Source organism: Phascolarctos cinereus, unplaced genomic scaffold, assembly GCF_003287225.1.
Source record: "Phascolarctos cinereus isolate Bilbo 61053 unplaced genomic scaffold, phaCin_HiC Scaffold_726;HRSCAF=1367, whole genome shotgun sequence".
NCBI classification, from domain to species: domain Eukaryota; kingdom Metazoa; phylum Chordata; class Mammalia; order Diprotodontia; family Phascolarctidae; genus Phascolarctos; species Phascolarctos cinereus.
Window position 1 is genome coordinate 160,658,920 of NW_027556098.1, and position 18,584 is coordinate 160,677,503.

The following is an 18,584-nucleotide window of genomic DNA, read 5'->3' on the forward strand; positions in this document are numbered from 1 at the left end:
GAGGCACAACGTGTCCAACTGGTGCATATCAGGCAAATATAAACTGAGAAGACTCCACCACAGCTTGGACACAAATAATCCATATGAACATTTGCAGTGGAAATGTCTCTAAATCTTTCATTTTTCACATAAGTAATCTGAAGCTCATGGAGGTAAATTCACAGGTTCAAAGTCACATAGGAAGCATCAAAGGTAGGATTTTTTAATGACTTCTTTTGATTCTGACTTTATTTTTTTATATAAATTTATTTATTTTTCGTTTTCAACATTTACTTCCACAACATTTTGAATTCCATATTTTCACCCCACCTTGCCCCTCCCACCATCCCAAGATGGCATGCATTCTGAATACCCCTTCCCCTAGTGTGCCCTCCCTTCTATCTCTCCCCCCTTCTCTTATCCCCTTCCCCTTCTATTTTTCTCTAGGGCAGGATAGATTTCTGTACCTCATTTCCTGTATTTCTTATTTCCCAGTTGCATGTGGAAACATTTTTTTTAAACATGTGTTTTTAACCTTTGGGTTCCAAATTTTCTCCTTTCCTCCCACCCCACCCACCCTCACTGAAAAGGCAAACAAGTCAACACAGGCCATACATGTGCAGTTATGCAAAACACTTCCATAGTAGCCATGTTGTGGAAAACTACCTCTATTTCCCTTAATCCTATCCTGCCGCCCCCCCATTTATTCTGTTCTTTCTTTTGACCCTATCCCTCCTCAGGAGTACTTCCTTCTGATTACCCCTTTCCCAATCTGCCCTTCTCTCTGTCATCCCCTTGCTGTCTTGTCCCCTTCCTCCCCTATTTTCCCATAAGGTAAGACACATTTCCATACCTAATTAAGTGTGTATGTTATTCCCTCCTTAAGCCAAATCCTATGAGAATAAAATTCCCTCATTTCCTCTCACCTTCCCCTGTTTCCCCTCCACTGTAAGAACTTTTTTTTGTCTGTTTTGTGCAAGATAGTGTACCCCATTCTACCACTCCCTTTCTCCTTCTCCTAGTATAATCCTCTCTCACCCTTTAATTTTATTCTCCAGACATCAACCCTTCATCTTCAACTCACCCTGTGCCCTCTATCTACCTACCTACCTATCTATCTATCTATCTATCTATCTATCTATCTATCTATCTATCTATCTATCTATCTATCTATCTATCTATTTATCTATCTATCTATCCATACATATATTTTTCCCCTCCCACTACCCTAATACTGACAAAGGTCTCATGAGTTATAAACATCATCTTTCCATGCAGGAATGTAAAAAGTTCAGCCTTAATAAGTCTCTTATGATTTCTCTTTCCTGTTTACCTCTTCATGTTCCACTTGAGTCTTGTATTTGAAAGTCAAATTTCCTATTCAGCTCCAGTCTTTTCATTAAGAATGCTTCAAAAGTCCTCTATTTCACTGAATAACCATTTTTTTCCCTGAAGGATTATACTCAGTTTGGCTGGGCAGGTGATTCTTGGTAGTAATCCTATCTCCTTTGCCCTACAGAATATTATATTCCATGCCCTACAGTCCTTTAATGTAGAAGCTGCTAAATCTTGTGTTATCCTGATTGTGTTTCCACCATACTTGAATTGTTTCTTTCTGTTTGCTTGCAATATTTTCTCCTTGACCTGGGAACTTTGGAATTTGGCTACAATATTCCTAGGAGTTTTCCTTTGGGGATTTCTTTCAGGGGGAGATTGGTGGATTCTTTCAATTTCTATTTTGCCCTCTGGTTCTAAAATACCAGGGCAGTTTTCCTTGAGAATTTCTTGAAAGATGATGTCTAGGCCCTTTTTTTGATCATGGCTTTCAGATGGTCCAATAATTTTTAAATTCTCTCTCCTGGATCTATTTTCTAGGTCAGTTGTTTTTCCAATGAGACATTTCACCTTGTTTTCTAATTTTTCACTCTTTTAAATTTGTTCTACTGTGTCGTGATTTCTCATAAAGTCACTATCTTCCAATTGCTCTATTCTAATTTTTAAGGAAGCATTTTCTTCAGCAAGCTTTTGGACTTCCTTTTCCATTTGGCCAATTTTGCTCTTTAGGGCATTTTTCTCCTCATTGGCTTTTTGGACCTCTTTTGCCATTTGGATTAGGCTATTTTTTTAAGGTGTTATTTTCTTCAGTATTTTTTGGGATCTCCTTTAGCAAGCTGTTGACTTGTTTTTCATGATTTTCTTGCATCACTCTCATTTCTCTTCCCAGTTTTTCCTCTACCTCTCTGACTTGCTTCTCAAAATCCCTTTTGAGCTCTTCCAAGTCCTGGGACAGATTCATATTTTTCTTGGAGGCTTTGGATGTGGGAGCTTTGACTTTGTTGTCTTCTTCTGGTTGTATGTCTTGATCTTCTTTGTCACCAAAGTAAGATAATATAGTCTGACTCTTTTTGCGAGGTTTGCTCATGATCCCAGACAACTACTTGAGTTTTAAACTCTTTGTTAACGTAAGAGTGTGCTTCCAATGTGGAGAATGTAGTCTCCCAAACTTCAGGGGTTTGTATAGCTGTTTTTAGAATTACTTCTAGGGACCTGTAAATTTTAAATTCTTTCAAGGTGGTATGATAAGGATCCAGGTATTTGCTCCTTTCCTGGCCTGAACTCTGGTCTTTGAGTGACAGGCCACAAGCAGTCTTTTCTGTCTTGGAACTGTGAGGAGGGTTTTCTCTTCACAGCCACTACAAGCTCCACCACGCCAGCCCTCCTCCTGACCCCAGGACCTCCACCCAGAACTGTGACCCAGATCCAAGCACCAAGCGCTGGCAAAGCAAGAGATTCTTGCCTCAGCACCACCAAAGAGATCCCTGCAGTCCCCCTCTGATCAGCCACTTGATTCCCCCCTCAGTCTGTGGGCCAGAAGCTCAGGACACAGGCCCTGCCTCAACACCAGTGCTCTGTGCTCTGTGCTCTGGAACTGGCTCTGACCTATCTCTTTTCTTACCACAAAAACAGACTTCTCCCACTGACCTTCTAAGTTGTCTCTGGTGTTCTTGGATTGAGGAGTCTGGAAGCTGCCACAGCTGCCAGTGATTCAGTCCTCTGAGGCCTGCTCTAGGTTTGCTGCTGCCTGCCAGGCCATGCCGAACTGCGTTCCTCTCCCAGCCCAGTGCGATATGCCTTTCTGATCAACCATCCAGGCTGTCCTGGGCTGGAAATTTGTTTCACTCTGTCTTTTTGTGGGTTCTGCTGCTTTAGAATTTTAGAGCCATTTTTTAATGGGTATTTGGAGGGGTTTGGGGGAGAGCTCAAGTAAGTCACTGCTTTCATGCCGCCATCCAAAGGTAGGATTTTAACACAGATCCTTGAGCTAACACCCTTTCCACTGTTCCATTTTTTTGGGGGGGGGCTTCTGTCAGCAACGTTTGTACATAAATGAATGATTACGTGAATGAACAAATTAATGAGTGAATGGAAAAACATAAATCCTCATTATATGCCAAACACTGGGATAACTGTTGTGGAAGTAAACAGAAAAGAAAAATGGATCATGTTCTTGGGGAAGTCACACTCTAAATTGGGAGGGTGGCTCATAAATGATTATCAATTATCAATTATAGGGAAGATGGAAAGACAGGCAATCCTTCAGATGTTGAATGCAAGGTCCAAGAGCTCTTAGGTTGCTGTTTCTGCTGTATTGTGTTTTAATAGGAGAGTTCTCTAAGAGGACACCAGACAATTTAATATAAAAGGTGACAGAATAGTACAAAGGTCTTCTAGGACAGACATAACCCTAGAAGAAGACTATAAGTAGGGTCTACCAGACAGGAAGGAGCTTCTGCTAGCCAGGTTCCCCCACACCTGGAGATATAAGTATATAAAAAATCCTAATAACATTGAGAATCTAAAACTGGGATTCAAATCCAGGGATCCATGAATTTAAAAAAAAGGTATTTCAAAATATTCATTGGTAATCCTGTGTATTTGTAATATACACATAATTTCTAATTCTATCTATTTTCTTTTATTTTATGCACTCAAAAATATGATTGTGAGAAGGGACCCATAAGCTTCTTCAGCCTGCCAAAAGGGATCCATGACAATAGAAAAGTTAATGACCCCCAATCTAGTATAGGTATCTGCTATCTAGAACAGAAAGAATTAGGCTATCAGACTCCTGGCCAAACAAACAAATAAACAAAACAAAAAGAAGTAAAAAACATACTACTTGCCTCCATTCATTATACATCTCCCACTCATTTAGAATAAAACCCTGAAATCTAATTTCTGATTTCCCCACTTTACTAAAGCCATTCTCTTCAAAATAATCAATGATATCTTAACCACTAAATCAATCAATCAATGAGCATTCCTTAAGTATTTATTATGTTTGAGGTACTGGGGAAGTTTCTGCCTTTAAGTACCTTATATTCTGTTAGGGAAATAAGGTACATATAAAAATTGAAACAAAATTATGCATGCATGCATGTATGCATGTATATACATATATACATATACATATATACATATACATACACACATATACATATATACATATACATACACACATACATATATACATATATATATGTGTGCGTATATATAGATACATATTAATTTTGAGGTGAGAAAATAGTACCTTGGGATATATCAGTGAAGACATCATGCAGCACATGAAATTCAGCCAAGATTTGGAGGAAACTGGGGATTCTAAACCAGAGCTGAAGACGGATTGCATTCTCTGCATGATGAATGAACAGCTAGTGAAAAGACATAAACATATGAGATGAAGTTTCCCATATGGAAAAGCATAAGGATTGATTTGGATGGATCATAGAGTAAGTGAAGGTCTCCAATATAAAATAATCTTGTAGATTGAAGGTAGATTAGAATTAGATTATAAAATAAGTTTTATGTGTCAGGTACTACACTAAACACTCGTGATTTAAGTATGAAAAAGAGAGTCCCTGCGTTCAAGAAGTTTACAGTCTGAAGGGGGGATTGGACAACACATACACACACACACACACACACACACACAAGCACACACAAACACACACATACATACATATACACATACACACACAAACCTGAAAAGCCAGAAGAGGGGTACCTGGTGTTGGGGCATAATGGAGAAATTCAAAAGAGCATAGCTCAGTGAGTCATGAAGAGCAATGCTTTGAATATGTTTAAAAATAAAAGCGTTTATATTTGATCCGAGAAGTAACAGAGAACACTGGAGTTTATCAAGTAGGGGAATGAAACAATGACAATTGTGCTTTTGAATGACCTCTTTGGTAGTTTTGTGGAAGACATTGTAGCAAGGAAAGACTGGAGGCAGAGAGAACAATTAGAAGGTATGAATTGTTAAAACACCAAGAGTCCTCAGAAAAATTGTTTCTGACCACCGCTCTCAGTCATTATCCTGGGAAGCAACAACAAAGGTGATGCAGCCTGCCTACTACTCCTACAAAAGTTATAGCCACAGTGGCACAAGTCTCAGAAAGGAAAAGTGTTGCCATGAACTTCTTTTCCCTGTCAAATTGTTTAACCACAGAAATGGATGCTTTTATCAGTGGAATTGATATTAAAAAAGAAAAATTAATACCTGTTTTGCCACTATTTGCTACTATATCCTATGTTTCTATTCACAGTGCTCAGCATGGTACTTTGTACATAGGACCACTCAATAAATGTTTCACTTATTCATTCATTCAAGTCCCTGAACCAGGGGAATGACAGAATAAAGGAAACAGATGCATTTATTGTTGTGGAGGAAGACTTAACAAGATTTGCCAACTGATTAGAAATGTTAGATGAGAAAGTGAAGTGTTAAGGTTTACTCTGAGCGAATCAGAATAGCATATATATATATATATATACATTTATAATATATATATATATATACATTTATAATTATATAATGTGATATATATATATATATGTACTACAACACACACACACACACACACACATATATGTATATACACACACACACACATATGTTACATAACCTGAATAACTATCAATTCTCTATTCAATAGGAACAGAGAAGTTTGGAAGAAGAGTTGGTTTGGGAGGAAGAGTATGTTCTCTTTGATACATATAGTGTTTGGACATGCTGAACTCTTGTTCCAGTCCTCAGTCTTCTAGATCTTTCTTTTGTTACTATTACTAGACAGTAATGCAAATCAGTTTTATTGAGGAAAGATACCCACAAAGCAAAAGTGTGGTCATGGAGAATAGATAAGAGGCATTCTGTTAGGATCCTGGTTGGAGTTAGGCACTCTGTTGAGGCCCCAGAGGAATTGAGTACCCAAACCAGTGAAGTCCAGTGGACTTTTTGAAGTTTCTGTTTTTGTGTCTAACAGGACCAAGGCATTGGGGAGATAGATTAAGGAACCTGGACCTGGGGATTGGTCATTATTCATGCTCTTCAAGGGTGTGGAGGTAAACTCTTGGAGAAGAGGCAACTATTTGGTATTCAAACTTCCTGCCAATGGAAAGGGAATTTGAGACATTACTGACATGTGAGACATCCTTATAAACCTTCATACTTTTATTACCTTATGTCATTCTCTCCAATACATACTCTACACAATTGCTAAAATGAAATTCCTAAAGCACAGGTCTGACCATGTTGATCACCATGTCTCCTGCTTCACAAAAACCCAGTGGCTTTCATTTGTACTAGGATAAGATAAAAACTTCTATATTTGGACAGTTAGGGGGCATAGTGGAAAGAGTCCTCGTCCTGGTGTCAGGAAGACTCATCTTCCTGCATTCAAATCTGACCACTAGTTGCTTGACCCTGGATGAGTCACTAACTTAACCCTGTTTGCCTCAGTATTCTCATCCGTAAAATGAGCCATGGGATGAAAGAGCAAACTATTTTAGTATCTTTGCCAAGAAAATCCCAAATGTGGTAATGGAGAGTAGGAGATGACTGAAACAACCAAGCAACATGTTTAGACATTCATAATCTGGTTCCACATTCCTGTGTCACACTTACCATCTATTACTCAACTTCATGCACAATTCAATCTAATTATTCTACTTGTACCTCACATGCAACATAGTATCTCTCATGTCTGTGGCTTTGCACAGACTCCTCACTCCCCAGCTCCTCACCTTTGCCTCTCTGAATCTCTAGAGTCCTTCAAAGCTCAGCTCAGATTCTCCTAGTTGAAGTTGTTTTTTTTTCTTCCTCAGGTAACGATACCACCCTCCAAATTGGAATGCTTGGTATTTATTCACATGTATCTATTTAATATGTTTATAGGGCAGAACTTTTCATTTTAATGTTTGTGTCTCAATTATGTGCATAGTGCCTAGAATAAAAGATACTTTACAACTACCTGTTGTTTGTTGAATTGTGTTAATTTCTTTTCTAGAATAAAAATATTTTTATACGAAAAGGATGAAATCATTTCCATCACATAAACTTCATACAATATGAAAAAATCAACATTTACTGGATAGCCACTTTCCACAGCACCCTGACTTAAATACTATATAGATCGAAAAAGAGGAAACATAAGACTTTATAAAAGAGAAAGCTATCACCATCACCATCATCATCTTCCTGCTTCTCCTCTAAAAGTATGTACAAAACATCTCTCACCTGTGACCTTGTGTTAGGTACTGAGAATCTTATATTTCACCCACCAATAGCGCATCTTCAAGTGTCAATGAAGCTAATTGTGACCATTTGTTGATTTTAGTCATCTTGTCTTTCAAAGAAAGGAATTTATACAAATCATCGATCTCTAGGTTGGGCTCAGGACCCCAGGCTTTATGCTTGTTATTTCTTGGTTCCTTGTCTCCTTGACAACAGAACAACATGCCTCCTCCCAATCCCCTGTCTTCGTGTGCCACTAACTACTCAGATTATTTCATTTATTCCGTCATTTTTCACTATTCCCCATTGCTACCTATAATCTAATAGACTGGCAGACAGTTCTACATTTATCACTCTTCCAACTATAAGAAAAATGATAATAATCTAGTGTAACTCATGGAGCTGCTTTGATAAATGATAGTAGGGACCTTATATGGCTCTGTTTCAATGATCCAAACATTCAGCTAGGTCCAATCTGCTTTTTCTCTAAAACTCACATGTGTGCAAGGAACATCTGCCTCCTTTTGTTATGCAAGACAACTAGCCTTCCTTTAAGAGAACCAAAAACCGGAATAGATTCCCTAGTAGAATTTTATTGCATTGACTTCTTGTTGACCGAAATGCATTCTTGTGGATATTGTGTTATTCTCATTGTTGTTTAATTGTAGTGAGAGAATTGTGGAAATTTTGTGAACCAAACTGACTCCATCTTGTGCAAAGCAATAAACAGGTTTGCCATCACAGCCTGGCTTAGATTGCTTAATAAGGAAGATAGGGGTGTTACAAGGGGATAAATGGAACATTATCACTCATCACAATAGCAACATTTTCTGGAACTTTCGGTACCTGGATTGAAACAGCAACTGAAAGTAAGATTACCTCAGTGAAACTAATTCTTTCTTATTATTCCTCATTACCTTTTATATTCTAATTGCTCTTTAGAGCTTTATACAAGTTGCATATAATAGCCCTCTATGTGCATTTCTATGCATATTTTTAATCACCAACATGGACAATATATACACATTGTCAGTGCCAATCAGATTCTTTTGCTTTGGTAATTAGATTCCCCATTTAATTACAGGTGGTAATGACATTTTAAGCACATTATACAGGTGTGAGGAGGGGTTTTTATGAAATCGGAAACAGCATTAAGAAAGTCTAACTTCCTGGAGCCATGCCAGATTGCAGAGGTGTCTTTCAACTCTAAATTGCAATTTTCATTAGAGACTAATTACAACCCTGGCCACCTGGACTGCTTCTTGTTGTACTGTGCAGCACAGAATGGGGCACGTGAGCGACAAGCAGTTCTTTAGGTTTCAAAAGCCCTTGTGCATTTGAACATGTTTTCGTTACAAGTGATTAGCGATGTCTGTTGGACTTGTGTACAATGCCCCCTTTTGGCAGCACATGACCTCCTGAGCACTGGGAGGCTGCTGCCCAGCTGCAAGAGATGGTTTTCAATTTCCACATCCTGCCTGCCCAGTCAGAGAATCCATCTGTATCTTCCCAGTGCCAAAATAAGCAGTCAAAAATATCAGTCGACCCAATGCAAGAGCCTACTAGTCTCATTTCCACAACTTTATAGAGAGTATGACCAGCTGGGAATGGGTTAATTTGTTCACATTTCAGTTTCATCATGACGTTTCATGTTAGTCGTTTGATGATATTTATTGACTACTCATCATAGATGGAATCATTGTGACTGATTCTTCCTACCATGTTGTAAGTTGCTTGAAGACTAGAACTATGTCTTTTTTAATCTTTGTATTTCCCACTATGGCCTGTTCTATATAGTAGGTACCAATACATACATACATACATACATACAACACATACATACATACGTACATACATACATACATATATATGTGTATATATATACATACATACATATACATATGTATGTATATATATCTATATCTATATCCATATATATATATCTATCTATATATATCTATATCTATATATCTATATAGATATAGATATATATACATACATACATATACATATGTATGTATATATATCTATATCTATATTCATATATATATATCTAGATATATATATATCTATATATCTATATCTATATCTATATCTATATATATGGTGGACACAAAATCTTAGTTCCATTTTAAACAATTAAAGATTAGAACAGAAGTAAGACTTTTGGGCCACACTGTATTGTTTTATATTTCATACTGGTCCTAGAATACGTGAAGGGAAGTTGAAAGTAAATATATGAATTTTCTTTACTTTTAAGGAGCTAGCAATTTCTTTGGGGGAGATGAAACAGTCAGAATTATAAATGCATACAGAACAATATCAAAGTATGTGCTCATGAATATGGTAAAAATAGGATAATATTGCAGAGATATAGGATAGAGAAATGATTCAGATGGGCTATTAAAAATAGACTGACATGTCTCTCATAAGTATTCATATTCTCTGGTACATATTTTAAAGTATTCTTTTTTCCCTATTGTCATGAAAATTTAGCTAGCATTCTGGAATTTCTTCTTAATTATTCAATATGAGGAGATGGGTGTTGGGGCAGAGCCTAGGTTACTGATGTCTTCTGTTTTGTTATTTTACTTCTGTATGTCTTTTCTGCCTTAGTAAATGCCAGAAATTTGAATTGAAATTAAGTTTTCAGATTCTGATTTTATTAGACATGTATCTGTGTGTCTGAGGGAGGCACTGCTGTACTTTAGCTAGCTCTAAGTCCACTTTTATTTTCCATGTGTCTCTGCTAAGCAAGGAAATATTGGATGTCCTTCTTTGAGAGGGTATTCCTATAATTCCTTGGTGCAAGCCAGATTAAGGTATATTTAGCATGCATGCTGAGAACTATTAGCATTCATGTTGGTGTATTCAGGTATTAGTGGCTAGTTTAAATTCCCCAACCAATGGCTTGTCTTGTCTGTTTTTACTTTTTATAGCAAGGAAAGTTAGCCGTCAAGAGGATTGATATTGTCATTCAGTTTCATCAAATTCCTAAGAGACTGTGAGGAGGTTATTAAAAAAAAAAAAGGTAAGCAATCTCAACCATGCTTTTAATCTCCTGTAGTACAATGAAGATCGAATTACCACATTAACACAATTTCAAGGCATTCTGGTGTTTCTATTCATTCAGCTGTTTTGCTTTTTGAAATATTGAAATATATTTTTCCTTCTGCCACTCAATGTGTGATTATTAATGCTACATGCATAGCAAGGTGTTAGGAGTAAGCAGCAAAGATCTCTGTAGTATTATCCTACCCCGAAATGAGATCATTGAATGTTAATAGTTCCCCAGGTTAGCTTCGGCAATGTAACAAATGCTTCTACATCTGCTTGGTCTTTTCCCCTATGAAACAAGTGTGCAAATAACTCACCTGGGTTAACTCTTCTCTCTCTCTCTCTTTTTTTAATTCTATCTTCCTCCCTTTTCATCCCTGATTTCTTTCCTCTATTCCCTCAGACAATTCAACCAAAATTTATGAGACTGAAACATTATGAATATACCTGGTCTGCCTGTACTTTGTGAGTCACTCATTTTCCCTGGTCTTAGTTTCTTTACCATGTAATGTGAGGGAAAACAATACTCTTTTCATAGGCTAAGACCAATATTCCCTCTGATGCAGCTGTTGGATTTTTTTTCTCAGATGAATCAAACCAATTGTTGATTTCTATAAAAAACAAACAAACCCCCAAACAAATAAAACAAGTTGTTGGCATATTCCTGGAAAAAAACAAACAAACAATAGTTTTCAGTTTTCTATTTATTTTTCTTTTGAGTAGCCTAATTATATAGCTTGATAGAAATACCAACTCCTGTACTGCATGAAGTATTTTTATCTAAACGAAGCTAGAATTTAAATATAATACAATTAATCAAGTAGTCACTCAAGTGACAAGTGTTTACTCTGACACCTGGACTGGGCTTGAAGCTACTGAAGATTCAGATGAAACCTAAGACTTAGTGTTAACTCTCAAGGAGCTTACTGATTAATTGGGCACATAGAACTAACACACATGAATCAATTAGCAAATAAATAAGAAAATAAGTAATTATGTAAGAGCTGTTGCATATATGAAAAGCATGACCCAGCATAAGAATAAGAACAGTTCGGGTTCAAACATCACCTCTGACATATACTGGCAGTAAACCACTTAACCTCTCAGTGTGTAAGGCAATTATCTAAGACAAAAGTTGCAGAGAGAGCATGGATCTTCATTGTTCAGGGAAGTTCTTCCCTAGGAGTTCCTTACACAGACACAATGACAAATCTGACCCTCCCCAAAAAAATAATGTAAAATTGAAGAGTAAAAGAAAGAGAGGTCTGGAAAGATTTTGTGAAGAGAGCTGCTAATTGAGTTGAGTTGTGGCAAGTAAGTAGGATTTGTATAAGCAGAGGGAAAAAAGGAGGAATTTATTTTAAAAAGGAACAAAAATAAGAGCAAAACCACAGTGAATTGTAAGGAGACACATTTATACAACAGAAATGAAACTGGTCCCTGTGGGGCCATATTATTAAGGGCTTTAAAAGGCAGTTGCCAGTAGCTTCACCTCGGAGATTACCTTTCATCTATTCTGTATGTACCTATTTATTAAACTATTTATTATACCTATTCTTGCATGTACCCATTTGTTAACGTATCGCCTCAGTGAACATGAGTTTACTGAGGACAGAGGCTCACAGGCCTTTTTTTTTATTTCCAGAAATTTGTACCATGCTGGTACATAGTAAACAAGTAGTAAATCTTCATTGTTTGATGCCAGAGTTTAGGTTTTATACCGATGAACTTAGGGTTCTATAAAAGATTTTAGGAGGCTAGGGATTGTAAGATTAAAGCAATGATAAGAATGACTGACCTGGCAATGGTGTACACAATGCAGGGACTCAGGACTAGACTCAAGGAGATCTAGTAGGAAGCTTTTGTAATAATTCAGACGTAAGAGGATGAAGTCTGAGTATAAGATGCCTCCTGCTGCTTTTTAATAGATAAAAATCTAAAGTACCTAGAATAGTGCTAAAAGAGAACACAGAGGTGTCTAGTTAAATCTCCTCATTTTACATATGAGGAAAGGGAGAATAAGAGAGGTCCAAGATCACACAGACCATAGTTGGCAGAGCCAAAATTTGAACACAGGTCTTTTGAATCAAAATCAAGTGGATTTTCCACTATATTGTGCTTTAGGTAAATGGGTAGTTGATTTGGCACAGCATATGAAACAATGTTTGCCCATTGGTATTTATGAGGATAAGAACTGACAATATATTGTTGGTCTTCAGTAGAAACCATAATGGTTGATATTCTAGGTAGAAAGCCTCACACATTGATAGGAATTTAGCCTCAAAAACCCATTATTATTCTATGTTCTCCTTTTCTCCCATCCAGGTTGATCTCTTGTAGGATTTTCCTCTAAATTCTTTAGGCCTTATAGAATATTTGTAGCCTCAAATATCGAAGAAGCAGGTTCTAATACTATTTCTCATTTTTATGTTATGCTATGTAGCTCCCTTTGTTCATGTGAGACAAACACTGAATAACCTAGAAAACAAGGTGAGAATAACTGCCCAAGAATTAAGCTGATTCAGCAACAGTTAGGAAGGGGTAGAATGATGTCTTTACGAGTACAAAGGGAACTTGGAAAAGACAAACAGATCATCCAGTAATACTATATTCCACTAAAAGTCTGAACATTCTTTTTATACCCTTTAAGGGGCCTAGAGATGGAAACTGCTAAAAACAAATCCAGACTGAGTCACCACATGTATAAAAATCAATACTTTATTTCCATTTCCATGAGACAAAAAGAGTTAAATTGAGTAACTCGGTAAAACATTGGCAGCATTTGGTCTCTGTAAATTAATAAATTTCTTGACTTCTGTCGATTCAGCTGATCCAGTTGTTTCCTATATCTCTGCCATGAACATCATCATTATTTAATGAATTTCAGCTTTATGCAAATCATTATCTGAATGCATAACACTTGTCTTTTGTTGAAAATGACAGATGCGCTCTGTTTAAAATAAATAAACAAAAAAAGACTACTTAAAGGTTTGGAGTTTGCATGTTTGTGTCTTTGGTGGGGAAGGGCACACTTGCCACTTTATTTTTATTTATTTTATTTATTTTTTTTAAATAACATGCTTTACTCAGGTCACACAGCTAGGAAAACTTGGGACTCAGGCAGCTGGACTCCAAAGACCAAATCCAATCTTTTTCCTACTATGGCACTATTCTTTGATTTTCTTTTTCCTTTTTCTTTTTTTTTTTGAATATTGGAATTTTTTTTGTATTTTTTAACAGAAATTTATTTATTTTTAGTTTTCAACATTCACTTCCACAAGTTTTTCAGTTCCAAATTTTCACACCATCTCACCCCTCCCCCACCCCAAGATGGCATGCATTCAGAATATCCCTTCCCCTAGTCTGTCCTCTATTCCATCTCTCCCCCTTCTCTTATCCCTTTCCCCTTCTATTTTCCTGTAGAGCAGGATAGACTTCTGTACCCCATTTTCTGTATTTCTTATTTCCCAGTAGCATGTGAAAACATTTTTTTTGATCATATGTTTTTAAAACTTTAGGTTTCATATTTTCTCTCTTCCTCCTTCCCCACCCACCCTCATTGAAAAGGCAAGCACCTCAATATAGGTTGTACATGTGCAGTTATGCAAAACACTTCCACAGTAGACATGTTGTGAAAAGCTAACTCTATTTCCCTTAATCCTATTCTGCCCTCCCATTTATTCTGCTCTTTCTTTTGACCCTGTCCCTCCTCAGAAGTATTTACTTCTGATTACCCCTTTTTCCAATCTGCCCTCCTCTCTGTCACCCCCCTGCTCTCTTGTCCCCTTCTCCCCCTATTTTCCTGCAGGGTAAGATAGATTTCCATATCCAATTGAATGTGTATGTTATTCTCTCCTTAAGCCAAATCCTATGAGAATAAGATTCCCTCATTCCCTCTCATCTTCCCCTGTTTCCCCTCCACTGTGAGAGACTTTTCTTTTCTGTTTTTTTTTGTGAGATAATTTACCCCCTTCTACCTCTCCCTTTCTTCTCCCCAGTATCATCCTCTCTCATCCCTTAATTTTATTCTCCAGATATGACCCCTTAATCTTCAACTCACCCTGTGCCCTCTATCTATCTATCTATCTATACATACATACATATAATTTTTTTCCTCCAACTACCCTAATACTGACAAAGGTCTCATGAGTTTACAAATATCATCTTTCTATGCAGGAATGTAAACAGTTCAATCTTAATAAGTCTCTTATGATTTCTCTTTCCTGTTTACCTCTTCATGTTCCACTGGAGTCTTGTATTTGAAAGTCAAATTTTCTATTCAGCTCTGGTCTTTTCATCAGGAATGCTTGAAAGTCCTCTATCTCACTGAATGACCATTTTTTCCCCTGAAGGATTATACTCAGTTTTGCTGGGTAGGTGATTCTTGGTTGTAATCCTATCTCCTTTGCCCTCTGGAATATTATATTCCATGCCATGTGGTCCTTTAATGTAGAAGCTGCTAACTCTTATGTTATCCTAATTGTGTTTCCACAGTACTTGAATTGTTTCCTTCTGGCGGCTTGTAATATTTTCTTCTTGACCTGGGAACTCTGGAATTTGGCTACAGTATTCCTAGGAGTTTTCCTTTGGGGATCTCTTTCAGGAAGAGATCTGTGGATTTTTTCAATTTCTGTTTTGCCCTCTGGTTCTAAAATACCAGGGCAGTTTTCCTTGATAATTTCTTGAAAGATGTGTCTAGGCTCTTTTTTTGACCATGGCTTTCTCTCCTGGATCTATTTTCCAGGTCACTTGTTTTTCCCATGAGATATTTCACATTGTTTTCTAATTTTTCATTCTTTCAGATTTGTTTTAGTGTCTTGATTTCTCATAAAGCCACTAGCTTCCAATTGCTCTATTCTAATTTTTAAGGAAGTATTTTCTTCAGTAATCTTTTGGACTTCCTTTTCCATTTGGCCAATTTTGCTTTTCAGGGCATTTTCCTCCTCATTGGCTTTTTGAACCTCTTTTGCCATTTGGGTTAGGCTATTTTTTAAGGTGTTATTTTCTTCAGTATTTTTTTGGGTCTCCTTTAGCAAGCTGTTGACTTGTTTTTCATGATTTTCTTGCATCACTCTCATTTCTCTTCCCAGTTTATCCTCTACTTCCCTTACTTGCTCCTCAAGATGCCTTTTGAGCTCTTCCAAGGCCTGAGACTGATTTATATTTTTCTTTGAGGCTTTGGATGTAGGAGCTTTGACTCTGTTGTCTTCTTCTGGTTCCATAGTTTGATCTTCTTTTTCACCAAAGTAAGATAATATAGTCTGACTCTTTTTGCGCTGCTTGCTCATGATACCGGCCAGTTACTTGAGTTTTAAACTCTTTGTTAAGGTACAAATCTGCTTCCAATGTGGAAAATGCACTGTCCCAAGCTTCAGGGGTTTGTACAGCTGTTTTCAGAGATACTTGTAGGGACCTGTAAATTTTCAGTTCTTCCAAGGTGGCAAGATAAGGGGCAAGGTGTTTACTCCTTTCCTGGCCTGTGACCACAAGTACTCCTTTCTGTCCTATAACTGTGAGTAGGGGTTTTTCTCTCCACAGCCACTATAAGCTCCACTGTACCAGTGCTCCTCCTCACCCAAGAATCGTGACCCAGATCCAAGCGCCAAGCAGGGGCAAAGCAAGAGATTCCTGCCTCAGCACTGGAAAGAGATCCCTGCGATCCTCTCTGATCAGTCACTGGATTCCCCCTCAGTCTGTGGGCCAGAAGCTCCAGAAGCAGATGCCTCCCCCGCCAGGGCCACACTTTTGGTGAATGGAGCTGAAACCCTGCCTTCCTGTCTCAGCACCGCAGAAACAGTCTTTTCCCACTGATCTTCTAAGTTGTCTTTGGTATTAGTGGATTGAGGAATCTGGAAACCTCCACAGCTGCCCATGATTCAGTCCTCTGAGTCCTGCTCCAGGTTCCCTGCAGCCTGCACAGCCACACTGCACTCCCAGCCCGGCGCAATACACCTTTCTGATTAATCATCCAGGTTGTCTTGGACTGGAAATTTGTTTTGCTCTGTCTTTTTGTGGGTTCTACTGCTTCAGAATTTGTTTAGAGCCATTTTTTATGAGTATTTGGAGGGTTTTGGGGGAGAGTTAAAGCAAGTCACTTCTTTCTCTCTGCCATCTTGGCTCTGCCTACCACTTGCCCCTTTAAATCTTTGCTGAGAGATTACTTATTTCAAATTGAATAGGTAAGAAAATTTAGACTAATTGAAGATGTATAATAATTCAATTATATAGAAATTCATGTTTTATCTTTTTACTCTTCCCTCTTCAGAACTGGACACTCTAAAGACTGTCTGTTGGGTATATCATTTTATAAATCACATCTGGCCACCTGTTACTTAGTAGTTTGCAATGCTGACTCACTAATAGTAAGATCTGAAAATAGTTTCTGCTGACCCATAGAGGTAATTGTCTAAATTTCCTGGAAAAAGACCAAGAAACTATAGAGCCACAGAACCATTTTAGCTCCTTGGAAGTTGGTATATGAGTTGACTGTGTACACCTGACCCCCTTTCCATGCTTTTAATTTATTAAAATGAATCATTAGTGAAACGATATTGCATATGTTATCCGTAATAAACCCTAGGAATCCTAGAAGATATAGATATTGATTAAATGGTCACCTAAACTTTCCACTTTTACCAATAAGATTTATAAGAATCCAGGTAACAGATCAGATTTGAAGAAGAACGTTGTCAATAAACTGATTTGTAAGAGACCTGAAAAATCTGTCTTTAAAAAAAGTTATTGAGGCAACAATATAATGAGAAAATCAACAAGGTATTTTGATCATTTTTCCAAGGTCAACAAAATGGTGACTAATTCATCATAAATTTCTTTTTGCTAGAGATTTTTGAAAAGCAAACAGTGTTGGTTATACAGATGTTTTCCCTGTTAAAATTAATACTTCAAGAATAAAATCACCAGTGGAACATACAGCATTTTTTACTTACTAAAATTAAATGTTTCAGTTGGAAGAACTATGGTGTGAAAGACACTGACAGTCTCATTCTATATTCAAACTATTCACATAGCAAAATCTGAGAGATTTGGATTGAAGTGGTGTTTTCAACTGATGGCTGCTAACATTGGCAGTATCTACTCATACATTGGCCAGACCATTATGGGAAAATTCTAACCATATAACTCTTAGTCAAACTAGTCAGTTGCTATCTGTTTTGCATAGTGTCATGCTTTCCTGGGACACATAAGAATGATTTGGTCTAATCATATTTTGTATAGCTGGACAATGTATGACTAGTTCTACCAAAAGTTAGAATTGGAATTATCTTTGATGGTTCTACTACTAAATGTTGAAGCATAGCTTAAAAGAGATTTTCTCTCTTTCGAGTACTTTGATTCATATTTATCCTTCCCTATTACTACTGTACTCCAATGTAAAGTGCCTTAGGTTCTGGGCCTGCATGGACTGGGTTTACTCCTGAGCCTTTCCAAACATACTAACTCTTGGTCCCATTTTGCCCTCAAGCCAGAGTTTCTTCTTGGAACTTTCAGAATTTGGCTCGTAATTAGTTCTCTTTTTGCTGTGGTCAAAAGATATGCCAAATCTTGTCAAAGATATTCAAGTACTAATAATGTCAGGTACAGTCTCTCCTTTATGGGATCATAACATCATGGAGGTGTATAAGATATTAAAGGTCATCTATTCTAACCCTGTCATTTCACAGATAAAGAACTGAGGCCAGAGAGGTATCCAAGGTTATACAAATATTATGTGAAAGAGTCAAGATTTGAATCCAAATCCTCTCATTCCCAATCCAGTTCCCTTTCCACAGTATGTTGCTGTATACTTATAGAAAATGAAAAACCGCATAAAGAACACATAGAAGCTTGTATAAAACAACATAATTCTCCTTTCTTTCCATTGAGTACAGTCTCTCCTCTTGTGACTCAGTACAGGCTTTCAGAATCATGGTGCCACTTGGTCACTTTGACTTTCCTTGAAAAAGAAACAAATGGG